Here is a 10,204-nt window from a genome sequence, read left to right as displayed (position 1 = left end):
CTAAAATGAGAAAACAGAACAATGTTAGAACACACAATATGGCACTTATCTCTTCCAGAAATTCTGTTTGACCTTGGGCAAGCAGCTTAAACACTTTGTGCTCCCTGTCCCTCACTATAAAGGTATGTAACAGTAGTAGCTTATTTACAGCTTTCATCAGAACAATACAATGATGACTGTACTTCACACAGGTGGGGTTAAATTTTGAAAGGGTTATAAGATTCTAGAAACAAACTAACCATAGCATGATAAAGAACATGGTCATCATAATTCTTAAAAACTACCCCCTCCCTGAATGTTTGTTAAAGGCAATAACTAGAAATGAGTAGGGATCACTATGTCCAGCCAGACTCAGAATCACTGCATTCAATATCTAAAGCTCCATTTAAATAAGCCATAATGATTTTGGATAGGTTCCTAAATTGCCATAAATGTGGTCAAATTATGTATTCATTTGACCACATGCTGTGGGTGGCTGAACTGAAGTATCTATGTTCTGATGAAGAGAGTTTCATGGCCCCCAGCACTACTATGTATTAGAGTAGTTCTCCCATTTTCTTTTGAGTGGGGGATCTATAAAGCAGACAGGGCATGTACCAGATGCAACCAGACATCTTTCAGGACTAAGAAAATATCAATTTTACATGTGTGAATGAAAACTCATTATTAGAGAATAGTTTCTGGATATAACTAGTTATGCAGATGATGTCAGTAGACCACTTGAAAAAATATGGATCAAGACAAGCACCATGGAACACAGAGCCCCTTCACAGACCATGATAAAGAACAACATCTGGGCAGTAGGAACAGGCTGTCATCAGATGGTGCCAAAGGCAGACATGTCAAGGAAGCGCTACCCCACCCACTTTTAACAGATCTGAATTTGGCCCATGGTGCTTCTCTCTTTTATGTGGTCAATTCTCAAGTTGGGATAGATTACTTCAAGGGCCTGCACTGGGGATTGATGTTGTTTAGTATGTTTATTAACATTCTGGACAAGGGAAAGAACAGAGATGTGGCCAACTGTGCAAGTGACATTGAAAAGATATCAATTCTCAAGGTTCAGGACATAAACTATCATTAACTGCCTGGAGTTAGGAAAAACTTTTCCTATGCACATGTTAATACAAGTTTCTCTACTAGACTGATTTGTTCAACTTACTCTAAATCATTTGGTTACTGGCAGAGATAGGATATTGAGGTAAGGAGTCAACTGGTTTGATCTGGCCTGACAATTCCTATGTTTTAATTCAAGGTATTAATATTATATAGCAGTTGCTGCTTGGGGCAGTCTTGTCATGCTTGTTTTGGCTGTATTTTGCATACAGCCATCTGCAGCAAATTGTTAAAATCAGTCTTGAAAATTTTCATCATCTTCATTTATTAGAACTACAATATAAAAAGTAATTTGTTACATCCAACTGTTCAGTATTTGTTCTTGGTATTTGAAAAATAAATACATAGAAAAGAACAGCATACAGAGACTTTTGAAGGCTGGCAGGCTCAAAGTATAAGCTACTTTTTATATAGCTATATGAAATTTTTTTTGCAAAATGTTCATGTAGTATAAATATATTGCAATCACTATGATGAATGTTGATAAACTATAAGTTTGGGTCAAACAAACAGAAAGCTTACCTTTCTCTCTCAAGTAATTCACTAAGGGTGTGAACAAGCATTTGAGGAACCTAGTTTAAGTTTAGACTTAGAGGTTTCATATAAATTTTAGCTGGCTCCCTATCATAAAGTTAACCTCCCTATCATAAAGTTAATGTCACTCTAGGCTAGGTATAGCTGTGATTTCTGTTACCCAGCTTGAGTTACACTAACATGTGGGTACTCTACACTACACATTAATATAACGTCCTGATTCCCCCCCCCCCACCAGCCCAGATCAGGATTGCTGCCCCCCTGGATTGGGCCTGCTGTCCCCTGCCACCTCCTCAACTGGCTTGGATCAGGCCACCATCCCCTGCCACCCCATCCCCCATCTAAATTGGGCCCACTGTTTCCCAACAGTCCAGATTGGCCGCTGGCCCTCCTCAGCCCCAGGATTGGGCCTGCCACCCTGTCTTGCCAGTGCCCCAGATTCTTACTCATGACCTCCCCCTATAGCTCTTGGCTCACCTGTGGCTGCCAGTGCTGCCCTAGGAAAACAGGCAGCAAAAAGGAACCTACCTAGCTGGCTGCTGCTATTGCTGCCACTGTGGGCTGGGCAGGTGGGTTCCCCTTCTCTATCTGCTTCCTCTGAGACAGCACTGGCAGCCACAAGTAAGCTAGGGGACAGGGAAGGGGGGGAGTACAGAGAGTCACGAGGATCAGGGAGGGGGCAGGGGGGAACTCTGGGCATGGGGAGGAGCAGGGGGGGAGCCCCAGAGGTGGGGCGGCAAGGGGGAAACCCTGAGAGGCAGGGGAGAACCCAGAACAGGAGGGGAGGGGGGCATTCATAGCTTTTATTCCTCAAGGCTCCTGTTCACCTGAACACTTAACTACTCTAAACTTGACCTAACACTAATCAACATTTGAGATCCTTAAAGTGTAATGTGTAACAAAGCCCACACTTTAAGCTACCTAAACTGTATGCAACATGGGTAACCTGAGGTAAATAACTTGGGAGAGAGCAGGGGATGGTTGGATCAAGGGGGCTGGTCACGGACACTGGTGGCCTGGCAGGTCTGGCAGGGAAGTTGCCTGGTCAGGTTGGGGTGAGGGGAACAGTATAGCAGTGTCAAGTGTCTGGGTCTTCCCAGGCCTGGGGCTGTACTGTGAATGTGTAACCCATTTTAGATCAGGTTAACCCCAGTCAATCTAAAGTTAGTTTATCTCTGAGGTGAACTAACTTTAGATTGGGCACATCATTTTTAGAGCTACCTAAGCCCTGCCTGCATTCCTGGCCATTTAGATGGACCTAACTGATGCCATATCCTCAGAATTGGTCTTTATTGTGAAGTTTTATTACACAGGCCAGGACCAACTCTATTGTATTTTAAAGCAACATCAACCACAGTGACAGTGACTCACAAGTGTAATAACCAACTAGCACAAATGGAAGGAAGATATTCAGTCGGCAAATAGATGTTAAATTCAAAGTTTCATTTTTTTTAATATAGTGTGTGAAAGGGAGTCAGGGATACAGCCTCCAAATCAGAACTTCCTAGACCTTAAATGCTGGAGGCTGTGAGAGGGGGAAAAAACCCTGGTCATACCTACATTACTCTCCCTTTCAGCATCCATATTCTGCCACTGTGTACACAGAGTAGAGGGCATGATGGACTTATGGTCTGATCTGATGCACAGTTTTAAAATAATGAAAAATATCTCAGCAGTGTTAAGATTGCAAATATCAACCACCACAGATTTTACAGTTTTTTTGTCTCTCATTTCTTGCATATGTTTACAAAGAATTTCAGGCTTTTCTGTATTATAGTAATAATGAGCACATGATAATTGGCTAGTGTTTACAAATAAAAATATTTGTTTTAATTAACCTACTTAGCTACATTTCATGTCTGTGAATTTTGAAGGAGGACAAGGGAGTTCAGCACTCACCTCACTTTGGATTTCAGTGGAAGGAAAGCTTTTAAAAGCTTAAGTTTTTAAACGGGCCAAAATTAATTATAGGTGGGGCTGGTAGGACTGCTTATGGTTCAGGCTCCCAGATACTTCCCATTATAAGACTGTTTTCAGTTGCTAAAAACTTTGCCAGACTTTTAATTGTCTAGGCTGAAATTTTTCTTGCCAGGTGTGTGCCTCAGGCTGAAATTTGTCTGGAAAATTTCAGCCAAAATGATTAAGCCATTTCTGAGAATGAGACTAGAAAAAAAACCCCTATATTGTCTTGCCCATGTTATAAAATTATGGCAATTTTTTTTCTCTGGGAAGCTCTAGTACCCCAGGGCTTAGAGCTGAACCCTGAAATTTGGCAGAGAGGTGGGCTTCCTGTGATCCCACAAAAAATCTGCTCAGTGTTGACCAAATAATTTACCTTTGAAATACTGTCTATATTCACTCAGTAGAGACTCAATACATTATAAAAGGAAAAAAATTACACCCTTACTGAATATGTACTGTTTTAGTGTTGACCAGATTATGCATGTGTCATCCCCACAGAGGGTGCATCTACACATGCAATTTACACATAGCAATAAACTCAGGCACAGTTTGCACTGGAGTTTATTGCTCCCAGGCACAGTATTTACATATGTGCCCAGGTTCACAGCATGTTGAAGTGGGGTAGAGCAGCCCCAGTTGGTAAGAGTCTGGGGGGGTCAAACTGGAGCTGCTCCACCTTGCCTCAACATGCTATGGAGAGGCTGGCTGGAGCTCAAGGGTGCTACAGTGCGGGTCTAGCCACCAGGCAGCCCCCATCCTGCAGCATCCTCATGCCCCAAGCAGCCCTGGTCACCATCTACACATGCATTTTGGTACATTAAACAACTCTGCCATAGGATAGTACTTGTCCATGACAGTACTATTATACAACAGAGTTAATTACTGTGCCCTAATAGGGGCGCATGTGTAGACAGTAACACTTTACTGAGGAGCTAATTAGTCAACTGCAGTAAAGTGCATGTATAGATGCACCTAGAATGACATAGCCTGCTCCAGATCAGGCACTTCCCTTATAAAAGCTGATTTCAGGTACTTTGAACTAAACATCAGAGGTGAAAGCAGGGAGATTGTCTTTCTGTCATCTCAGTGATCATTTTATCCCCAGGCAGCATTGAGGATTAAACTGTGTGAATCAAATACATGAACGCCAAATCAGAGAGAAGGAAAAGGAACAGAGTGGGACAAGGGTGTGATGGGTATCAGAAACTGAATAGTCCTAACTGGGCAAGGAGAGAGAGAGAGAGAGAGAGAGAGAGAGAGAGAGAGGTGGAGACAAGAAATTGAAACTGGATGAACACAAAAACTGGCATTGGGAGGAACGGCATACACTGGGGCTAGCTGAGCAACAGAAGCCGAGACTAGGTCTAGGGCCTCACAGAAAAGAGGTAAGGGCTTGTTGGGATAAGACCCCATGGGGATGAATAGAACAGGGAGTAAGACAGAAAGATGTGATAAGGAACTAGGGGTGAGCAGAAAGGTAGGATGGGTTAAGCAAAGAAAGAAACAAACAGGGAGGGTCTGGAGGAAGGCCAAGACTGAATGAGCAGTCCAAGGAAAAAAGAAGACTTAAATGAGGGGTCAGGAGGCAAGAGAAGGAAAAGAAACAGATTGGATGAGGAGGTAGCAATATGGAACTAGGACTGAATGGGAAGGGAGTCTGTGGTTGGGAGTTGGAAAGGAGCAAGATGGGGAGATGAATAAAATGGGACTTGGAGGGCAGGTCTGGAGGAAAAGACTAATACTGGCTGGGTAAGAAGACTGAGTAAACACAGAATAAGAGACTGAAGCAAAAAGCCAGGGGTGGGGAAGAGGCAAGACTGGCATATACAGAAGTTGAAAGAAACAACCAGAAAGAGTACATTTCCCTCTTGACCCTAGAAAAGAACCAAAGTTTCCTGAGCTCATTTTTCCTCTGCTATCTGAAATTACCTGAGGAAAATATTGAATTTTTTTCCCTTTATACCTAATGCATGTAGAGGGTATCTCATTATTGCTACCTTTCAAATGACAAGAGGTCCATACAATAGATTTAAATGTTCCAAGCTCAACCCACTATATGATGCCACAAAGACATATTTCCTGGTTCAGTGCATTTTTCCAAAAGCCCCCCACCACAGGAAATGACACACAAAAATCTTAAAACAAAATTAGGACTGCAAAAAATCAAGCACTCAAAATTAGGCAAGGTCAGAATTAATGGTGCTTCTGCAACATTCTTGTCCATATACATCATAATACAGTCCTTAATTATATGCCAGCATACTATTTTTAATATGGGCTCCAGCTTTATTCAGATGTATAATACTCCATTAAAAAGCAGCTGTTCCATAGTTTGTGTTTTCCACATTGTTCAACTGTGTAGCCCCCCTAAGTTATTTACTACACAGTATTCAAAGCCTGCTGAAGACAGAATTGTTAATTTCCTCATAAGCATTTCTAGGGCACTTGTCACTATTGTATTCAAGTGTTTCATAACAATTAATTAATTTATCTTCACAAAACTGCTTTAAGCTGAGAGGTTGGTATTATCCTCACTTTCAGATACAAAACTGAGATATAGAGACATTAAGACAGAAGTTACCCATTCATTTTGGGTGCCCAATTTGAGATACTGAGGCCCTGATTTTTTTTTTTTAAATACAGGCTGGCATTATGTAGCACTTTATGAGTGCGTCCAGACGAGCATGCACATGCCTCTTGCAGTGTCTCAAAGCCCTTTGAGACGCTGCAAAGAGCACGTGTAGGAACAAAACCAAAAAAACTCCCCACGCTGCAAATTTGCAACACAAGGGCAAAATTAGATCCCTTGATATCCAGGGGTCAAAAAAGATGCAGGGGGAAAAAAGCAACCAGAGGCTCTGGTCCTCCACAGAGATGCTCTGGTAGCCAGCCAGAGCATCTCTGTGGTTGGCTGTCACCCATGCAGGGCAAGCAGCATGCCAGCTGCAGGGAGCTGGACCTGGGCTCCAGTGCTGGTAAGTAGGGAGGGCTAGGGGAAGGAGCAGGGGACCATGGGAGGACCTCTGCCAGCCTCAGCCCCCACTTGCTTCTGAGCCCCTTCCCCAATCGCTCGGCCCCAGCCCGCCTGGCCCCAGCATCCTGGCAATTAAAAAAAAAGAAAATAAGCCCTGCGCTCACTGGCAGTAGCAGCTGCCATCCAGGTCACTGGAGCCTCCTGGCAGATTCCCCCCGCACAACATGGGGCAGCCACATGGCACCCACACTGCCACTGCCCCATTGTGCGAGTGCTGGGAGGCTGGGGCTGGGTGGGACTGCCATCAGGGATCTGGGGGTGCAAGCAGGGGGTGGGGGATGGGCAGGGAAGCCATTGGGGGTGCTGCAGGAGCTGCCAGGATATGGGGCTGGGCAGGGCAGCAATCCGTGGAACTAGGGGAGCAAGAAGGGGTGGGGCACATGGGCCCTGCACGAAGGGGGTTGGTAGCCCCTGCAGGGGCCATGTGGCCCCTGTTGGGGGGACTGTAGCCTCTGTGGGGGGCTGTGGCCCTGTAGGGGGGGGCAGTCCATGAGCTGTGCAGGGAGGCTGCGCCCTGCAGGGGCAGGGGACCCACCCCTCCTGAGCAGCCCCCCCATACTCCCTCCACAATCCACCCACACCTATTCACACACCCCACTGCTCCCCACATCCCTCCATATTCCCACTCCCCTTCTCCAAACCCTACATCCCCCCAGCACACACTCTGCATGCTCAGCTGCCAGTCAGGATGAGACCTGCTGGCAGGAGCCAGCAACTGTGCTGACCCCAGCAGTCTTACCTGCTGTCCTGGGGGCCTCCTGAGGCAGCAGTGGTGCCGATCTGGTTGCATGGAGTCTGGCCGGCAGCTAGAGCATGCTTCTGGCCAGCCAGCCTCTGTTTCTGGTGGTGCATGCTGCTGTCATGTGCACCATACCACTTTTTTTAGCACAGCTTGTTTTTTGAAACTGGGATCTCCTGGTGTCAAATTTTGGTGCCATGCTGCAAATTAGCCTTAAACAGCTTTGAGGTGCCACAAACCATATGTGCATGGGCATCTGCATGCACCCATAAAGACCACAGGGGACATGTCCAGACAAGCATACACATGCAGGGCCATGCATTTATCTGTGGCACAAATAGCATCGGCACATATTTGTGTGGCCACTTTTTGTCTCAGGGCATGCCCAGAAGCCTTACCTGGGGTCTTGAGAACCTCCTGGGGCAGCAGTGGTGCCGATCCAGCTGCTCAGAGCCTGGCCTGCAGCCGGAGTGTGGCTCTGGCCAACCAGGCTCTGTTTCGGGCAGTGCATACTGCTGTTGTGTGTGTGCCATGCTGCTTTTTTTGGCACCATTTTTTTTTTTTTGACACCAGGATCTCCCAGTGTCAAATTTTGAGGCTGCGCTACAACTTAGCAGCATGACAAATGGGTGCACGTATGTACTCCCCTGGATGTGCACAAGAGATCCAAATATTTTTGACACTGGATTCTTATTTGAAATCTCTGAGCATATCTTGTGTATCATGTGCAAGTGTTAGGTGTGCAAACACTGCACAGTACCCTGTGACACCTTAAAAGGATCTCATGACATCCCTTGTTTGAGAATCATGGGCCTAAGCTTCTATAGGAATTCTGACATGCAGAAATAGAATCTGGGGCAGCAGTCAAATGCCCTTCCTTCTCTTCCTTCCTCATTCATTACACATCTTCAAACATGTGAGCTTCCCTCATTCCACGGCTAGATTCATCCCCAGAGCAGATCCATTCTTCACACTTAATGTGGCAGGATTTTTTTGTTAAAAATACCACATGGCCATATACCTAAAAAACTGTCAAAATGAACATGTACACAAGTCTGAATCCTGGTATTTCCTAATCTTTGCCACAGGAGTAAAGGCAGGGACTTAGGGAGTGTTCTGCATTCGGGAGATGTGGGAAAGCAGAAAGACTTCTTTTCTTTGAAAATCAAAGCCTGATTTATTGTAAGAATATTTTTGTACTATACCAGTTACTGTAAAATCTGCTTGGCCATTTCTTTAGAAGAGCAGGGGAGTAGGAATGTACTTTGGTTGCTTTTTGTATGGGTGAAGAGTGAGGGGAGAAGGAATTTGTATGGAGGATCTCTTGCACTCTGACTTGATGCTCTGGCAACTTTTCTTATGGGATGGGCCTCCTGGCACTTCAGAGGTTTCATCAACAGTCTCCTATACCATCTGTACGGCTGCCGAGAGGCACCAAAGGTATGTCTCTTGACAGACAGTAATTATCAGAACTATACTAGTGCAAAGCATTAAATACAGGGTTGCATAGGAGTAGGTGTGAACAGACCTCCCTCAGGAACTACATAGTGAGCCAGTGATTCCAGGAAAAACTGACCAGTTGTGTAAAGAGAAACATACATTATGAAAGAGTGCAGATATTTCTAGGTGATCTCTCGAGGATAGTACAATTTCAAACAACTCTTTACTGCAGAGTTTATGCTACATCTGCAGTCTAGTCCAAAACTGGGATGCTCTCCATAGGGAAGGAGAGCCCCCTAACTTAAAAGAATTCTTTCCTTTCTCTAAAATCTTTTAGTTATGATCTGGGATCTCATTTTAATCAAAAGTTGAATGATGAGCCTGAAATAAATAAGCATTTAATAAAATTATGTAAATCTGGTATGCAGTACCATCAGTCCTCATGACTTGCAGAATTTTTTTCCTAAAAAGGCATGTCCTGAAGTTATATGAATATATACAAGTTTAAGTCCACTTTCTCATCCCCCTCCTTTTTTTTTTTTTTTGAATGATTAGATTCCAGCCTTCATGGTTATAAAGAAAATCCTGACTATACCACCTGATTGTATCCAAATGTATCGAAAAGCAAAAAAGGTAGTTAAAAAGAATCTTTTTAACATCAAGATTTAAGGCAATAGTATGATTTTGAAGAGTATGGCCCACGGTTTTTCTGTTCTTGGAAATGATGATGCTGGTTATGCTATATCTCAGGGAGACATGCAAGGGGCTGTCAAGCCTTCTATTTCTGTATGCCCAGGCTAACTGGTGAAGACCAGAAGTTGCTTCATATGATGACCTGTGATAAAATAAATCAGAGGATCTCAATCCAGACATTATTGGGCATATTCCCCCATCACAACATGACGACCACAGATGTCTTCTATGCTAAATTGCTATTCACCTTATAGACAAACACATTAGGCAGTAAAGATCAAAAGACGGGAGATTGTGGTACACTTTTATCCTTTAAGACAGGGGTGTCCAACCTTTTTGAATGTGGGGCTGGATTGTGAACTTTTTATCACCCAGTGGGCCGGCAAGCCATATTCAAAGACCTCATAGGAAGTGGTATCACATCAGGAAGTGATGTCATGTGACCTTTGACAACAATGAAGTTGCAGGAAGTGACAATGAAATGGGTCTGGAAATGTGGTTTAATATCCAAAATAAAAACAATATAAAAGCAAGAATGAAATAATACCAAACACTTGACTAAAATAAACACTTTTGCTTCTACTCACTTCTCAATGAATGAAAGAAGCATAATGCAAGTCGACAGATCAAATGTGGAAAAGATATCAGCCAGAGTGGAGACTAATCAAAGCAAAAAAATATGGCCA

The sequence above is a fragment of the Gavialis gangeticus genome, unplaced genomic scaffold, assembly GCF_001723915.1.
Source record: "Gavialis gangeticus isolate Ggan-Ray unplaced genomic scaffold, GavGan_comp1, whole genome shotgun sequence".
Classification (NCBI taxonomy): domain Eukaryota; kingdom Metazoa; phylum Chordata; order Crocodylia; family Gavialidae; genus Gavialis; species Gavialis gangeticus.
This window is presented reverse-complemented; position numbering follows the sequence as displayed.